General features: G+C 42.3%; 1 long non-coding RNA gene across 1 annotated transcript in view; it reads right to left on the bottom strand.

Annotated features, from left to right (window-relative positions):
• Positions 1-15,618, bottom strand: part of LOC138410538 (uncharacterized) — a 66,180-nt gene extending 50,562 nt beyond the window's left edge. The window contains exon 1 of the long non-coding RNA XR_011243246.1: positions 15,532-15,618. This is a non-coding gene — a long non-coding RNA (uncharacterized lncRNA). The remainder of the gene's footprint in view (positions 1-15,531) is intronic.
• Positions 15,619-19,437: the final 3,819 nt, after the last annotated feature.

Here is a 19,437-nt window from a genome sequence, read left to right as displayed (position 1 = left end):
GTTTTAAGATGGTGTGAGGTATGGATCCATGAAACACTGTCAGGAAACACTTAACAAAACTCTGGAAACCTATTATGGCCACAATCATTTCATCTCCTGCTTTTTCAATATGTGGAATTAAACTCTTTTTGACAAAAATAATATCAACCAGAAATGTTTGCTTGATGATGCAAATTAACAATATAGATTATGCCATGGCTCTTTACAGAGTAAGTTCGAGACCTGACAAAATTATAGAGTAACTCAACAGTTCCTGCAAAGAGAAGCTCCCAGGGAGAAACGAGGTGGAGGGGGCATCTGCCAATCAGACAGTGAACTTTGACTATTTCATCTGTCTAATGTATCTGCATTTATATGTGCGTGTGCGCCACTGGTGTCAGATTGTATCAAATGATATTCCCCAACACGAGTTGCTATGTGTGTGCACTTATGACAAGAGGTACAAGAGATCTAGTTGTGGCATCATGGACATGTGAAAAACTGTATTCAGGGTATGCTCCAGTATTTCAGTGTACTCCACCAGATATTTACAATGTTTCACTTAGGGCCAAAGCATTTTACTGACCAACAATGACTTTCAAATTAGTTTCTGGCATAAAACAAATGAAACACTATAGGTATGATATAACATAGTGCATGGAAAAAAACATGTGGGATGAGGCCTCATTTCTGATTAGAAGAAAAAGTCAAACCCATGACAATAACACTCGAACATGATCATTTCCAGAACGACTAGTCTCAAACCAGCTAATTCAATACTGAGACCTTGGATTGCATTCTGGATTTGGTGTTTACATGCTGATAAAATAAGATCAACCAATTTAATAGTCGGAAGTTATTAGGTTATGACTGTCGCCAATTTTCATCCAGAGCAGGAAATGGTAATCTCCGAATATAATCTCTGACAGCAGCTTTCAAACTGTGCCTGAATAAAATCCCGTCAAACCAGATGTAGAGGTTTAGTGGGTGGCGTTCTCTCACATGACACCGTATACCTCCATTAAGTCTGTAACCACCCAGCTTCATCCGTGTTTATACACTGCTGTCAGTGTTAGCTCCTCAGCTAGCTGGTGTTTCAGGAGTGTTTGCCAAGTTTACGTTGCGTTAGAGCTCCACTTCCTCACTGCTGTTTACCTCTCATGTAAAGAACCATCACATCTGTCAACCTAACCTCTGGTGAACCACTTCAGATTGAATATAATTGACGACCTAATCTCCTTTATTTTTAATCTAAAATATCTTTTGGCCTGTGTGAATCAGTGAAGTAGCAGCTAACTTGTAGCTAACAGCAGTTCAGTAAGGACACTGAAGTGTTAGCTAGCTAACTTGGCTGAGTTGACCGGGACAGCTAGCCTGTCGTCAGACACAAAACATTGTCACACTGCGATATGTTGTTTAAACCCAGCAGCTGGCTCAATCTCAAAGAGCTTTTACAGGACAGTTTGCCTTTTACCCATTCATATGAGGGGCCATTCAGGGTTCAGTATCTTGCCCAAGGACACTTTGGCATACAGATGGAGAAGACTGTGATCGAACCAATGACATTCTGGTTGGAGGACGACCGCTCTTCTCCTCAGCCACAGCCATAGCCACACATACACTTTGGTCCCTGAGGTCAGATGGAGGGTTTGCCCTTCAGGTGTTATGTAGAACATGAACCTTGTCATTACGACAGGAAGAGTTTTGATACTACTGTAGGCATGTAAAATCAAGCCCCTCTAGATATGGGGTGCCGTTTGTAAAGCAGCTCACGCTGAAAATAACAGCAACATTTTGTCACATTTAGCTTCAAACCATGTTTAAAAAACTGGTGTGAATTTTTGAGAGTCACTTTTTTGCACATTTACAACAATATTTGTCAACTAGAGATATTTTAAATATTTAAATCCAAATGTTAAATGTTACACTTAAATGTTAAATGTTAAATCTAAATGCTAAATCTAAATGTTAAATTTAAATCTAAATCTGACATCTAAATGTTAAATCTAAATCTAAATGTTAAATCTAAATCTAAATGTTAAATCTAAATCTAAATGTTAAATCTAAATCCAACACTAAATGTTAAATCTAAATGTTAAATCTAAACCTAAATGTTAAATCAAAATGTTAAATCTAAATGTTAAATCTGAATCTAAATCTAAATTGTTAAATCTAAATGTTTCGGGTGAAACTAAATATTTAACTAATATGCAAATTCAAATGCCGGTAACAGGAAGTACCAAAATAAAAGCTTGAGGAGGTCAGAGTGTGTTTATAGTGGCAAATAACAAAACTTATCCGGGGAAATGGACTCTTGGACATGGAATATCGTGTTAATAACTACATAAAATAACAAACACGTATGCAGAAACTTTATTTGAAGAGTACTTTGAGTTTTTAGTGTCACTTTTATGAAGAATGCGGGACTTATGACCTGTAGCCACTATAGCCAGCCACAAGGGGGCGCACTTTGACTGATCTGTCATGTTCGCCCGCCTCCACCCAGTACACTCTCCTGTCGGCCATGGTCGCTCTGCAAACATGTCGATGAATGAATCGGCGTTAGCGGAGAATATCGGCAGAGCCGTTCTGGCAGCAATCCAAAATTTTTCCACATCGACGGCAACAGCAACAGCAACAGCAACCGCCACAGGGCTACCACAGGCCACCTCGGTAAGTATGTTTTCCAAATCACGTAGCATTGGATTCTTGTCAAGGCTAACTTAACTAAACTAGCTTACGGTAGCCAGTAGAGATTTGCTACTAGCACCAATGCACTTTATGTGTAGCACATATGTTTCTATAAACAGTAAAACTCACACCGGTAAGTGACGCAGTGGGACGAACTCATGAGCTGAAAAGCAAGGTGTGTAAATGTGAGTTAAAGATTACGTGAAGATGTTCTGAGCCGCAAAGCATCAATTATATAATTTAGCATTACAGCTAACGGATGTCAAATGTAAATGTGCCTCTGTCCTCAGTCAGACATCTCACCTTGGCTTACCTGCTGACCTTTACTCAAGATAAAACCGTTCTCTGCTCGGCTAGAGAGAGAGTTATGCTGATGGAGGGCAGAGGCAGTCACAATGATAAAGACATTCATTTAATGTGAATAAGGTACCAGAGTGAATACTGTAAAAAAACATAAAATCTATCTCTCTTTGTTTCTACATTTTCTAAGACAGGAATATGATCTCTCCTTAGAGCTCCTGTCAGCACTCGTGCTGTGGCATTTTGGACCAACTGGAGACTTTACAGTCTTCCTGGGGCATCCTGATAATAAGGAATTACAGGCCTTGATGTTCTTGAGACATTCCTGAAGTTGAACTAAGTGATTAGATTCATCATGCTTCAGAGAAATGTACAGCTGGGTGTCATCTGCGTAACAATGGTAGTGTATGTGGTGCTTTCTCATGATGTTGCCTAAGGGGAGTATATATAAGGTGAAGAATATCGGTCCAAGGACAGAACCTTGTGGAACTCCATGACTAACTTGCATGTGCATGGAGGGGTCATTGTTGACATTAACAAATTGAAATCTATCTGATAAATATGATTTAAACCAGTCTAGTGCAGTTCCTCTGATCCCTATATGTTGTTCTAGTCTCTATAACAGGATCTTATGATCTATGGTGTCAAATGCTGCACTAAGATCCAACAGGACGAGCACAGAGACAAGTCCATCATCTGATGCCTTAAAAAGGTCTTTCAATAGTGCTGTTTCTGTGCTGTGATGGATTCTAATGTAACGGGTATGGTTTTGAACCCAAATGCAGCACAACAAGCATGGACAGTTGGTAACAGTCTTTATTGTCAGCTCTTAGCAGATCAGGTGGCAGGCAATACAGACAGCAACAGGCCGACGACTTGGTCAGATAGTAACAGGCAGAAGACTTGGTCAGGGATGGAAGGCAGAGGTGATTACCAGGTTTCGGACGAGGCAGGTTAGTCAGGAACAGGCAGGGTCGGCAACGAAGAATCAGTCCGGAGATAACTGCTGGAAAGTCTTGCATGAAGGCGTAGAACAATCTGGCACTGACTGAGAGTGGAGCTGGTGAATATATACTGGGCTTGATTGCAGGTGATGAGGAGCAGCTGTGTTGGATTGTGAGAGGGTGTGGCTTGGCTGGCAGATGAGGCAGAGGCGGAGTCCATGGAAAAGTACTGAGAGGTGGAAGGATGGGAGACTGACTGAGAAGTGGGAGGATGGGTGACTGACTGTGACATCTGAATCCTGACCGGAATTTGTCCAACAAATCGTTACTATCTAAGTAATCACACAGCTGGTTAGCAACTGTTTTTTCTAAGATTTTTGAAATGAAGGGCAGGTTTGATATGGCTCTGTAATTAGCTAAAACCTCTGGGTCAAGTGTAGGCTTTTTACGCAGAGGTTTAATAACAGCTACCTCAAAAGCTTGTGGTACATAGCCTGTCAACAAAGACATTTAATATGGAACTGTCAATCAGGGGGACAACTTCCTTAAAAAGTCCAGTTGGGACAGAGTCTAATTGACAAGTTATTGGTTTAGATGATGAAACTAATGAGGTCACTTCAGGAAGGTCAATAGAAGAAAATTGGTTCAAACATAAATCTGGTTCTATGGTTTCAGGACCAGACAATGTTTCTACGTATGTGCTATTCATTGGGAGGAGGTGGTGGATTTTATCCCTGATGGTTATAATTTTATTTGTAAAGAAGCTCATGAAATCATTGCTTCTCAGGGTTAGAGGAATAGATGGGTCAGTAGAGGTGTGACTTTCTGTCAGCCTGGCTACAGTGCTGAAGAGAAACCTGGGAGGTTCTGGCATTTCTAAGTGCTTTCTTGTAATATATCAAGCTATTCTTCCAGGCTAGGTAAAAGTCATGTTTATTGGTGGAACGCCACTTCCTCTCTAGTTTCCGTGATGTCTGTTTTAGAACACGTGTCTGAGAATTATACCACGGAGCTGATCTCCTCTGATTTGCCTTCTTCTTTTTTAGAGGGGCGACAGCGTCAAGGATTGTTTTTAATGAAGCTGCTGTACTATTAACTAAGTTATCAACTAGTGTGGGGGTAAAGTTTTGATAACTTTCCTGTATTGTAGTGACACATGGCTGAGAGGTAAGTGTAGAAGGAAGCAGTTCTTAAATGTATTCAGTTTTATCAGATAAACACAGACTATAATAGAGTTTCTGTCCAGAATCAGTGTAATTAGTAATTCTAAATTTAAATGTAATTAAAAAATGGTCGGACAGAAGAGGGTTCTGTTGAAATATTATTACATTTTCAATGTCTATGACATATGTCAGAACAAGATCAAGAGTGTGATTCAGACAGTGGGTGAGTTTATTCACATGTTGAATGACACCAATCGCTATTATTGATTTGAAAGCTGAACTAAGGCTGTCGTTGGCAACATCTACATAAATGTTGAAATCACCTACTATAATTATTTTATCTGTCCTAAGAACTAGTTCTGATAGAAATTCAGAGAATTCAGATAAACCAATTCATCTAGTTATCATATATCGTCCGCCTGCCCCTTAGTCAGAATTTCTATGTGATTTCAGGCTTGGATGGATGAGGCTGATTATAAGATTTTCAAAGGAGTTATAACTTTCTTTCGGTCGAGGGTTGATAGATAGGTCAGATTTAGAGGTTGCTGCAACCCCTCCACCTCTGCCTGTGCTTCGAGAAGTATGAGTATTAGTATAGGTTGGGGGCTTCGTTTCATTTAAGCCTACATATTCTCCATCTTGCAGCCAGGTTTCTGTTAAACATAATAGATCGATTTGGTGATCGGTAATCAGGTCATTAATAAGTAATGATTTTTGATTGAGTGACCTGATATTTAATAAACCGCCTTTTATAATTCTGTGTTTTGTTACAGGTATATTGGCTGTGTTAACTTTTATTAGGTTTGAATATATTATTCCTGTCCTGTTTGCTTTTGATTTAATGAATTTAGGGTGTCGGGGGCAGACACAGTTTCTATAGGATATTGTGAGGATGACTGTTCAAATAGAAGCGCAGAGAAGCGTGTAAGACTGCGACTCTGCCTCCTGGTCTCAACTCTGGATTGTCACGGTGTGGACTGTCTAACAAACGTTGTCATGTTTCTAGATATGAGAGCTGCTCCATTCCAAGTGGGATGAATACAATCTCTCCTAATCAGACCAGGTTTCCCCCAAAGAGTGCGCCAATTATCTACGAAGCCCACGTTGTTATTTGGACACCACCTTGACAGCCAGCGGTGAAAGGATGACATGCGGCTGTACATGTCATCACTGGAAACATTAGGCAGGGGTCCAGAGAAAAATTACGGAGTCCGACATTCTCTTTGCATATGTACACACCAAATCAATATTGATTTTTGTGACCTCCGACTGACGTAGTCACAGTCAAGAATAGATAACCCTTCCCCCTCATGACGTCAGTGTTTGATCAAATACAACAAGTGCAGATCTTCACCAAGTTGGATCTGCGAAACGCATACCACCTTATCCGCATTCGGGAGGGGGATGAGTGGAAAACTGGTTTCAACACACCAAGTGAGTATTTAGTGATGCCGTTTGGTCTCACCAATGCCCCAGGAGTGTTCCAAGCTTTGATTAATGATATTTTAAGAGACTTTTTAGATCAGTTTGTTTATGTATATCTAGATGATATTCTTATTTACTCTCCCGACGTGGAAACCCACCAGAGACACGTTAAGCTCGTTCTGCAACATCTTCTAGCTAATAAGTTACATGTGAAAGCAGAAAAGAGTGAATTTCATGCCGATACCATCTCCTTCCTGGGCTTTATCGTAGCCCCTGGAAGGGTTAAGATGGACCCAGCTAAAGTGAGCGCTGTAGCCAAGTGGCCAACACCTGATAGCCGCAAGAAAGTGCAGCAATTCCTAGGTTTCGCTAACTTTTACAGGCGGTTTATCAGAGGCTTTAGCGCAATAGCAGCTCCTCTCCACGCTCTCACTTTTCCGCAGGTGTCATTCCGCTGGTTCGCTGACGTGGACGCAGCGTTCCGAGAGCTGAAGGGGCGGTTCACCATGGCGCCTATCTTCACGCTTCCCGATCCCTCTCACCAGTTTGTGGTGGAAGTAGATGCATCTAACGAGGGGATCAGGGCCGTCTTATCCCAGCGAGCCGAGGTGGACAACAAGCTGCATCCCTGCGCCTTCCTGTCCCGACGCTTGAAGGCAGCTGAGCGGAACTACGACGTTGGAAATCGTGAACTGTTGGCGGTGAAGGTGGCGTTGGAGGAGTGGCGGCATTGGCTGGAGGGGGCACAACACCCGTTCTTGGTTTGGACTGATAACCTGCAGTATATAAAAGGAGCTAAACGATTAAATTCCTGTCAAGCTCGCTGTTCATTGTTTTTTAACAGATTAAATTTTTCCTTATCTTACAGACCGGGGTCCAAAAACACTAAGCCTGACGCCCTGTCCCGCCTATTCAGCCCCGAGCCTGTTGCCACGGATCCCGAGCCTATCCTTCCACTTATCCGTGTGGTGGGGTTGGTATCCTGGCACATAGAAGCCGAGGTGAAGCAAGCGAATGGTGAGACCCCGCCACCTAGTGGGTGCCCTGAGAACCGTCTGTATGTTCCTGTTGATCTGCGCCCACAGGTGATTCACTGGGCTCACTCGTCTCTGCTCACCTGTCATCCGGGCGTACGACGGACCATATTCGCCATCACACAGCGGTTCTGGTGGCCGTCCATGGAGCTGGAAGTGCGGGAGTACGTTGAGGCGTGTCCAGTCTGTGCCAGGAATAAGAACTCCTCCAGAACCCGCGCAGGCTTGTTGTAGCCTGTTCCTATTCCGTCCCGGCCGTGGGCGGAAATTTCTATGGACTTTGTCTGTACACCACGGTTTTAACAGTCGTAGACATTCGCTAAAATGGTTCACTTTATAGCTTTGCCCAAATTGCCCTCAGCCAAAGAAACGGCCGAAATTATGATGAACAATGTTTTTAAGATTCACAGATTCTGACAGGACATCGTGTCAGATCGGGGGGCCCCAGTTTATCTCGCGGTTCTGGAAGGAGATCTGTAAACTCATCGGTGCCATTGTCATGGTTGGTAATAGTGAACATGGGTTAACCAAGAGCTTATGACTGAGTAGAATAATAATAATTAATGGCAAAATGTGTTTAAAAAGAGTTTCATGATTATAATACCGGATAATAAAATGTTTCATGTGTTTAAAATAAGATAAAATGAATGAAAATAATAATAATTCATGTTCATGATTTTCATATGCTAAGATAGCAGTTCATTAGAAAGAGTGAGTTAAAAAAGAATAATAATTAATTGTTTTCAAGTGTCTTGAGTTAAAAGAGGTTAAAATGATGATCGATCATCTGTTCAGTGTTCAACTGCTTTTGCCTCGCAGGTATTGAAACAACAACAGAGACAGGACTGCACTTATAGATAAAACACTTTATTTTATATCATTTTTGTTTACAACTTTGTACTTACCTTTGATCAAATATGACTTGCATAAGTATTTCTGTAACTGCAATTGTGTTTTATTTTCTTTTATTAAGTCCGTGGCGAATGTGCTGCACGGCGATTGATTGTTGATGTCTGTTCCCGTGTTGAAGGAGAAGCAGGATGGCTGACTGACGAATACACACTGGCTGCTAACTCGTCGTGCTTGTGTAGTTTCTTTCCACCTTTTTTACTTTATATTTTCCCCGGCAACGGGGCGTAACACCATCGGTGTCATCGGTGCCACTCCATGACGCGGGGGTTTTCCCCGCGTCATGGAGTTATGGGCGAATTATGGGCGTACTCGACCTGACATGGGTCGAGTACGCCCATAATTCCCTTCCCACCTCAGCCACCAGTATGTCCCCTTTTAAGTGTGTTTTTGGTTACCAACCCCCGATCTTTTCTGAGTCCGAACCTGAGGTGTCTGTCCCATCAGCCCATGCCCTATCTGGGCTGCAGCGCAACAGACTCTTATACGTCAAGGGGACAGAGTTAAGAGAGCTGCAGATCGCAGCAGGAGACCGGCTCCTGTCTACCAGCCTGGCCAGCGAGTCTGGCTCGCGGCCAAAGAACTGCCTCTTCAGGTGGAGTTGCGCAAACTGGCTCCACGCTTCGTCGGTCCGTTCCCCATCACCAGGATTATCAATCCAGAGGCTGTGCGTCTTCGTCTGCCTCGGTCCCTCCGAGTACATCCCACATTCCACGTCAGCAAAATTAAGCCGGTCAAGGAGAGTGCTCTGTTTCCAGCTACCAAATCACCCCCTTCTCCCCGTATGGTCGATGGAGGGCCGGTGTACACCATGCTGGCGGTGCGTAAAAGGGGCCAGGGCAGGAAACTCCTGGTGGACTGGGTGGGGTATGGACCTGAAGAACGCCAGTGGGTTCCGGACAGTTTTATTATGGACTTGGATCTTATCAGTGACTTTAATAAAGAACATCCAGACATTCCAGGGCCATCTGGTATTTGGCCATAGAGGGGGGCCAATTTGTTAGATTGGCATAGAGACTTCCAAAAATGAATTTACAGAGCCTGATAAATTATGTGACACACAGAAACAAGATCTTCTAAACAACTGACAGAAGATCTGAAAATGAATCCATTTAATGGTACAAAGCAGGGGAGAATATAATAATAATAATAATAACTGCATTTGTATAGCACTTATTAGAAGCCATTGTTAGCTGCTAATGCTAAGTTGCTAAGCTAACACGGGTAGTGTGTAAATCACAGTGATTTAGCAAATGAGTCGCTAAGAGAGGGAGAGGTGAGTGTAAGGAATAGTAAAACTGTGAGTGTGACTCAAAATTAGCTTCAGTGAGTCAGATATTAGCAGAATAGGGAGAGACGAAAAAGAGAAGAGTTCAAAACAAGGAGGTGACACAATACGCTCACCGCAATACGTCAGCACGTCAACAACGCAACACGTGTTACTTGTTATTTGAAAGTTAATGTTAGTTCTGTTAGGCTTTTCATTTTCTTTGCATGCATCTAACTACTTTCTTTAACCTGGCACCAACACCTCACACACTCATCTCCACAAACTTAACACATACATGTGATCTCAGCCACATGGTCCCACCACTCCAGGGGGCCTTTTGTCTTCATAGTGGCCAGCTGCTATTTTGAATCTCAGTCACACACACACACAAACACACACACACACACACACACACACACACACACACACACACATCTGTATATAGTAAGTACACCTTTTGTTAGTTTGTGTGTTTATACTTTTATTTTTTTCATAATAAATGTTTTTCTTTAAAACACGTCTTTATTAATGTTGCATAAGTGTGAATTTTGCCAACCTCTATACTGTCAAGAAAGAGAAGAGATACTTTATTGATCCCTCAAGGGTAAATTCTTTTTACACTCATTTTTTTAGATGCACTTTTTTTTAACCCTGAAACACAATCCCACACACACAAAGGCCGACGCCTGCCGACCCTGCTTCTATGGATTGGTCCCCCAGACGGCGGCGCACTCCTGTTCCGGGGTCCAAGGTGCCTGTGCGGCGGCGCCCACCTTCCAGGCCGCCAGAGAGACGCCGCATCCCGCGATGCCCACCTGCTCGACGCCCGGAGCGCCTCCTTTGGTGGGGTGGGTTCCTCCCCTGGGCGGATGGAAGGGGGGGAGCAGTTCAGGCCGGATAGCTCCCGGTCCTGAATCTGACAGTGGAGGTATGTGGAGGTGAAGGGGCTGGGAGAGCACCTTCACCTGCACCACAGAGGATCAGTCAGCACAGGTGAGAGCTGTTAGCTGATTGATCCTCATGCTTGAAAAGGCAGCAGCAGAGCTGCCTCGTGGAACACACTGGGGAAGAGACTGGGCGAAGCTAAAGGTCCAGCAGAAAGTGCTGGACCCTTTAAGTTAAGTGTTCTGTCAGTTCTCTTTGTATTAAATAAAAAGATGTTGCTGAGCACCCAATGGTTGGACTGGTTCGTCTCTGGCTGTCGTGGTGGGTACCCCGTGGCATGGTCGACTGCCACAACACCATTTAATGGTGCCACGTTTAATGAGTACATAGTCACAACAGTGATTAAGTGCAAGTGTTTGTTTTCCTGGTTCTTTTAAAGAGCTGGAAAAATCGTCTCAGCAAAGACGGTTTCTTTGATTTGCTCTCTTTCACCTTTATCATCTCTTCTAGGATTGTTATTCTCCTAATCATTTCCTCGCTCCACTTTACTTTATCCTCCTCCATTGCCTCCAGAGCTTCCTTAGTGGTGTTGAGAGCCACCTGAAGTGTGGACATTTCCGACTGCCACTGGTGTCTTTCCTTCCTTCCTCCTTCCTGTTCCTGTAGCAGAGCTGCCTTGAGCCTGGAGGTTTCCTGACTATGTGTAGCCAAGATTTGGGACTTCTCATGCTCCCAAAGGCATCTTGACTTTTCCAGTTGGTCATGGGCTTGAACCAGGGAGGTTTGGATTTTGGATGTTTCCTCAATCTCTCTGGCGAGGCATGTCTCTTTCTCCATTGTTTTCTCTCTTTCAGTTTGGACAGCTCTCTCAAGGTCACTGACCTTTTGGCAACCACTTGACTGAAGCATCCTCAGTTGTGAAACTTCCTTCCCTAGACCCACTTTAGTGGCATAAATATATACAATTTTTCGCTCCATATCCTTTGCCTTTCTGACGAGGTCATCATTTTCATGTACCTGAGCGGTCCTTTTCATGTGCTTCTCATACAGGAGCCGATTCAAGAGTTCAGAGTAGGCATGTGTAGTCAAATCAACCCCACTGCCAGATTCAAACTTAGGCACAGATGCAGACACAAATGCAGATGCCTCTGTGTGTGCAGAAACATCAGCTGTCCCAGCAAACTCTGTTTCTGTGGACTGAGAAGTCGATGCCTCTGCCTGTGGAGATGGAGGCTAAAACTCTTTTGCTTCTTGCTCCATCCCCAGGACAGTCTGGTCTTCAATTGTCTCTTTCATCAGGACAGTCTCGTCTTCAATTGTCTCTTTCCTCAGGACAGTCTGGTCTTCAATTGACTCTGCTGACTCTGTCACCGGGATAATCTTTTCTTCATATATCTCTTCTGACTTTATACTCAGGACAATCTCGTCCTTATTCATCTCTGCTGAGTCCACCCTCAGGATAGTCATGTTTGTTGCCTTTGTTTCCTGACATGCTGGAAATGGAAGGCAATATACAACTTCCTTTTTTTTTCTTTGGGGGAGACTGCACTTTCCTTTTCACTTCAAATGCAGATGCCTCTGTGTGTGCAGAAACATCAGCTGTCCCAGCAAACTGTGTTCCTGTGGACTGAGAAGTCGATGCCTCTGCCTGTGGAGATGGAGGCTGAAACACTTTTGCCTCTTCCTCCATCCCCAGGACAGTCTGGTCTTCAATTGTCTCTTTCCTCAGGACAGTCTGGTCTTCAATTGTCTTTGTTGTCTCTTTCCTCAGGACAATCTCGTCCTTATTCATCTCTGCTGAGTCCACCCTCAGGACAGGCATGTTTGTTGCCTTTGTTTCCTGACATGCTGGAAATGAACGGTGATATACAAGTCCCTTTTTTCTCTTTGGGGGAGACTGCACTTTCCTTTTCACTTCAGGTCTAATGACGGGAATTCCATATACAACTCTTGCTATTATGTTCTTCTTCTTCTTTTTAGATGTAGTTGTCTTATTATTCTCCCCAATTTCACTTCTGTCTGGTTTATAGATCTCTCTTTGTAGTGGTGGGAAATTAATATCATCCATTGATTGATTGAACGTTAGAAGCGGTCCATTGCTTTCGGTCACTTTATTCCTATTCATGCTGAGATTTCTGTATGAATGTGTGTGTGAATGGGTGAATGGAAAACTGTAGTGTAAAGCGCTTTGAGTGGTCTTCAAGACTAGAAAAGCGCTATATAAATACAACCATTTACCATTTATGTGTCCAACTGTGATCTGATTTCCTGTTGAAGTTGACAAGTCTGTTAATAGTCGCACAAAGTGAAAAGAATTGGTTGCCTGGCTGAGAAAACTGAGATGTGTGGCCTGTTGACTGCACCTCTTCATCTAACAGCTCACTAGGGTTGCTCCTGACTGTTCCATTTCTCCCTGCAATATCTCTAACTAATCCCTTGTCGAAAAAATACCCCAAATAACTGTTACCTTGGTTTGTAAACATGTTACATAGAATAATGCAAATGTTAATAGTAGTGAAACAGAAAAACTCCAGGCCTTTTTATCGTTTGCGTGTTGGACGTAGTGTGCACAGCTTTTTATTAACAGTCTAGGATGTAGTGTTACGTTTTCATTCATCCTACCTGGTTTATCTGCATAAAGATTTTATATTCAATATTTACATGAGATGAAACAGAACTTGCTTATTTACTGTTCACGTGTGTGGCTTTGAATAGGTTTGAATGATGTTATTTTTACATACATAACACTGCGGCTATTTCAGGTCTGTTAAGCCATTGACACAACCTTCAGGCCATAGTTAACAGCTTTTTGAAATTCAAACATCAAACTGCATCAAAACAAAAACATTTAGCTTTGAGGTCAAATTGATAAACAGGAAGTGATTCTGTGAATATACAGTGTCACAAAGAAATGCAATATGTCACCTTGTACTTTACATATACATTACATATATACATACCAGCCAAAAAATGTTGTCTTTTTAACTCTGTGTTCAAGTGAAAAATAAAATAGAGTAAAATCCATAAAATAAATGTTATTATTATTAAACTGTTATTAATTATTATTAAATAATTATTAAACTGAATCTCCTCTCTCTCACTTCTGTCCTGTTTGGAGATGCCTTTAGGAAGTGATGCGAAATTCATTTCATCCACCTTCGGCAAGGATTCAACCTCTGCTTGAAATGCATTGTCTTCTGAGGGTTGACTGTTGGCAGCTCAGTTTATTTTATTTTGAAGAAATGACACCACGACTTGAAACAATACAATTGATGATCAAATATAATCTATTTAATGTGAATGTGGACAGCAGTGACATTATAGTAATATGTTTTTAATTGGCTGGTGTGTACGTCCTCATGATTGAAAATGCAAGGATTTGTTTAGTAAATTTGTTTTTGCTGCATTTGTTAGATTGGCATAGAGACATCCAAAAATGAATTTACAGAGCCTGATAAATTATGTGACACACAAAAACAAGATCCTCTAAACAACTGACAGAGGATCTGAAAATGAATCCATTTAATGCTACAAAGCAGGGGAGAATATAATAATAATAATAACTGCAATAACGGCAGCGATAAAAGACCGGGAACACTTGAGCACCATCAGGTATTAGATCTGACTAGTTAAAATGTAAACAACAGTGTTAAGACATTTAATTATTATTGATAACAGACACAATTCATATCATAATTAATTACTGAGATATTGTAATTAATAATAGTAATAATGGTAAAGTTGTTGTCCTGAGGTTCCGGGGTCAGAGACATCTGAAATGAGAGAGAGAAAGAGAGAGAGAGACTATGGGAGTACAAAGTGAACTAGTCATTGACATGTATTAAAATAAATAAATGAATGAATGTGGGGGGGCAGAGAGACAGAGAGAAGTGGAGAGGTCCTCAGTGCATGATGGGAGTTCCCCCAGCAGTCTAGACCTATAGCAGCATAACTAAGTGATGGTTCAGGACTCACCTGATCCAGAACTAACTATAGGCTTTATCAAAGAGGAACGTTTTAAGTTTAACTGTAAGAGATGGTGTCTGCTTCCTGAACCCAGAGTGGGAGCTGGTTCCACAGGAGAGGAGCCTGGTAGCTGAATGCTCTACCTCCTGTTCTACTCTTACAGACTCTTGGAACCACAAGAGAGCCTGTGTTTTGTGAACGAAGTGATCTGTTTGGATAATATGGTGTTATGAACTCTTTTATATATGAAGGGGCTTGATTGTTAAGGGCTTTAAATGTGAGGAGCAGGATCTTGAATTCTATTCTGAATTTTACAGAGTTTTGTCACTTTAAGGCCAAGTTAACTCAGTCAACTTTTATTAATTAACAAGCAGGTATAAAACACTCATGGTCGTTGGTCTCATTATGTTTTTATACTTAACTGCAAACAATTAAACTCTGCTTTTTAATTGAAAATTGTATGAAATATCACAGGTTCATAAAAAAGAAAAGCGAGTCCATAAAAAGTTTGTTAGTTCTAACTTTGGAATTTAAGGAGAGTGAAAAACATACAGAATGAAAGACAAGCACAGTCACACTGCAAGCCACGGAAGTCTTCCAACAGTTAGTTAGGCAGGCATTCGTCTGATTTCGACCACCAGCCACAGAGGAGCTTACTGTACTGGAGTAAGAGTATGAGCAGGAGAGATGTTCCCTTCTCGTCATGTTCTCTTAATTTCAGCTTTATTGAGTCCTAAACTCGAGATTACAGTATTTCTATTTGAAAGCTAAAAGCTATAATGTCGAACTTAAATGTATATACATGTATTCCCCTTTTCCATAGCATTTCACCTTCCTTTTTTTCTTTAGCCTGGTTTCATCCCTACAACTCCCCAGTCAACTGTGCCTACCTTGGTGGAAACAGGCACAGGGATGTTTTTCTTAGCCGTGTTTATTTCCCTCCTTCCCTCCTGATCCTGCGTCACCTGACACTCTATAAAAGGCAGCAGCCGCTTTTCTTGCCTCTTCTCTTGGCCTGCAGTGCTGCCCTGGTGGCCATCTCAAACACCTCCCTCACGCCATCCTTCATCTTGGCCGAGCACTCCAAGTAACCAAAAGCATTGATCCGGTTAGCCATTTCCCTCGCCTCATCAGACTTCACTGGTTCCTGTGTGGCAAAATCAAAAAAGAAAATAAGTTCAATGAGATGACTTCATTGTTTGATCTCTTCACATCTTTCTATCTTTCTAGCAGCTGATACATGCAGTGAATATGTTGGCTTGTGCATAGAGTTTACAGCACCGATGCTGCACCTCGTCAGAATCACAGAAATCATTCATAATGATGTGACCTAGATATTTCACTGAGAAGAATGAGAGAAAATTAAGCCTCTGGATCCAACACTCTTTTTTAATGAATTGTATTCTTCCTCCCGGCCACGGTGTGGCGCTAGGTTAATTGCTGGGCGGCGCCAGTCGACCGCTTATAACCGGGTGAGCGGCCACACCACGCTCTTTCCTTTCCACCCTTTGATCCCTCGGGTGGTGGCTGCGGCGTGGTGTGGTAAGCTCAAGCGCACATCCCCCATACATACAGGTACGGTAGCGCACTTACTCTTCATCCATGATCAGCGCAATGTGCACGGTGGTGACACTGACTTCCAACTCTTACAGCACCACAAGTGGCTGACTATATCGGCGGTCCCGCTTGGAGCTCTGTTGGGGTTGTAGTTCGTGTCCGCAGGTAGGCTGGCGTTATCTGCCTGTTTGGTTTTGTTGTGTCGCTGGGTCTTCTGCCGACTGTCGCTGGTGCGCTTTCTGTCCGCAGCGTCTCCGTGTCGTGGGCGCAACACTCTTGCCCATCGGCGCACCGAAAAGGGATGCAGGCAGGGGTGTGGCGTGTCTAGTGCCACCGCCCCCTGGAATCAGTCCTGCTGTTTTGGCTCGGGGTTATTCTGACGGGACCCGGTTGCTCCGTCCCGTGTTGGTTCTACAACTGATAAAAATGAACAAAACCAATTAAAACAATTTAATATAATGGTGATTAAAACGATGTTTGGGAGCTGGTTCCACAGGAGAGGAGCCTGGTAGCTGAATGCTCTACCTCCTGTTCTACTCTTACAGACTCTTGGAACCACAAGAGAGCCTGTGTTTTGTGAACGAATTGATCTATTTGGATAATATGGTGTTATCAGGTCTTTGATATATGAAGGGGCTTGATTGTTAAGGGCTTTAAATGTGAGGAGCAGGATTTTGAAAACTATTTTGAAATTGCCTAGCCAATGTGGAGAAGCTAAGACAGGAGTAATATGATCTCTCCTTAGAGCTCCTGTCAGCACTTGTGCTGCGGCATTTTGGACCAACTGGAGACTTTACAGTCTTCCTGGGGCATCCTGATAATAAGGAATTACAGGCCTTGATGTTCTTGAGACATTCCTGAAGTTGAACTAAGTGATTAGATTCATCATGCTTCAGAGAAATGTACAGCTGGGTGTCATCTGTGTAACAATGGTAGTGTATGTGGTGCTTTCTCATGATGTTGCCTAAGGGGAGTATATATAAGGTGAAGAGTATCGGTCCAAGGACAGAACCTTGTGGAACTCCATGACTAACTTGCATGTGCATGGAGGGGTCATTGTTGACATTAACAAATTGAAATCTATCTGATAAATATGATTTAAACCAGTCTAGTGCAGTTCCTCTGATCCCTATATGTTGTTCTAGTCTCTATAACAGGATCTTATGATCTATGGTGTCAAATGCTGCACTAAGATCCAACAGGACGAGCACAGAGACAAGTCCATCATCTGATGCCTTAAAAAGGTCTTTCAATAGTGCTGTTTCTGTGCTGTGATGGATTCTAAATCCTGACCGGAATTTGTCCAACAAATCGTTACTATCTAAGTAATCACACAGCTGGTTAGCAACTGCTTTTTCTAAGATTTTTGAAATGAAGGGCAGGTTTGATATGGCTCCTTAATTAGCTAAAACCTCTGGGTCAAGTGTAGGCTTTTTAAGCAGAGGTTTAATAACAGCTACCTCAAAAGCTTGAGGTACATAGCCGGTTAACAAAGACATGTAAATCTGATTTAATATGGAACTGTCAATCAGGGGGACAACTCCCTTAAAAAGTCCAGTTGGGACAGAATCTAATTGACAAGTTGTTGGTTTAGATTATGAAACTAATCAGGTCAGTTCAGGAAGGTCAATAGAAGAAAATTGGTTCAAACATAAATCTGGTTCTATGGTTTCAGGACCAGACAATGTATCTATGTATGTGCTATTCATTGGGAGGAGGTGGTGGATTTTATCCCTGATGGTTATAATTTTATTTGTAAAGAAGCTCATGAAATCATTGCTTCTCAGGGTTAGAGGAATAGATGGGTCAGTAGAGGTGTGACTTTCTGTCAGCCTGGCTACAGTGCTGAAGAGAAACCTGGGGTTGTTCTTATTTTCTTCTATTAATAATGAATAATAAGAGGTTCTGGCATTTCTAAGTGGCTTTTTGTAATATATCAAGCTATTCTTCCAGGCTAGGTGAAAGTCATGTTTATTGGTGGAACGCCACTTCCTCTCTAGTTTCCGCAATGTCTGTTTTAGAACACGTGTCTGAGAATTATACCACGGACATAATTACTTCGGGTAATGGCTGATTGGGATCAGCGTTCTGCATGATATTCTAAAGCCGACAAATATTAAAGAAAGCGAGGCGATTTTTAATAAAACCAATTTGATATGGAGAGATAATCGAGGGCGGGGTACCTTCTAGGCGGTGAGTCAGGACCTTGGCCAACAATTTGCAGTCCACGTTCAGGAGTGATATCGGACGGTATGACCCACAACTAAGGGGATCTTTACCCTTTTTCAATATAACTGAGATAGAAGCCTGAGAGAATGTGGGTGGAAGTTGGCCCTCGACAAACGATTCCTCAAAAAGAGTGAGAAAAATTGGCAGCAACTTATCTCCAAATTTCTTAAGGAATTCGACCTTGAAACCATCAGGTCCTGGAGGTTTAGCATTCTGCATGCTGTAAAGAGCAGATCTAGTTTCCTCCAAAGACAGAGGTTCTTCCAATTGTTCCATAAATGCCATATATGCAAATCCATACTCTGAAAAAATGACTTTAGCCTAGAAGGGTCATGGATCCCCTCAGAGGTGTAAAGAGAGGAATAAAATACTTTAAACTCATTATTTATCTCCTGCTCGTCATTAGAGATCTGACCGTCGTGTTTGCGGATATTTGTGATCAGGGTAGAGGCTGTGAACTGCCTAATATGTTGAGCAAGAGTCCTGCCTGCCTTATGTGAGTGTTCATACAGATTAGAGCGAGACTGAAGCAGTAGTTGCTCTGTATAATAGGTGGTGGTCAAGACGAACTCTGTCTGCAGAGCTGACCTCTCCTTTAAAAGTTCAGGGGTGGGAGCAGTTGAATATTTATAGTCCAGCTGATGAATTTGGTCTGTAAGATCTTTAATGCGCTGTTTTCTATTCCTGTCCTCCCAGGTGGTGTATGAAATAATCTCTCCTCTCAAAAAGCGATTCCCAAATAGTGGATTTGCTAACATCTGGTGTATAATTCGTGGACAAGAAAACATTTATTTGTGTGTTTATATGGTTAACAAACCCTTTGTTAGTGAGAGAAGCATTGCTAAAGTGCCACGGGCGCCGAGTAACTTTATTAGGGAAGGATAATTGCAACACTACAGGCCCATAATCAGAAATGACGATACTTTCATACCTGCATTCTCTGACTGAGGTCAGCCATTGGCTATCAATTAAAAAATAATCAATGCACGAGTAGGAGTGATGCACAGGGGAGAAAAAAGAATAATGCCTTAGATCGGGGTCCAGGAAACGCCAGGGATCAGTTATGTTATATGCTTGAATGAAGG

Source organism: Paralichthys olivaceus, chromosome 6 (assembly GCF_024713975.1).
Source record: "Paralichthys olivaceus isolate ysfri-2021 chromosome 6, ASM2471397v2, whole genome shotgun sequence".
NCBI lineage: Eukaryota > Metazoa > Chordata > Actinopteri > Pleuronectiformes > Paralichthyidae > Paralichthys > Paralichthys olivaceus.
This window is presented reverse-complemented; position numbering and strand designations above follow the sequence as displayed.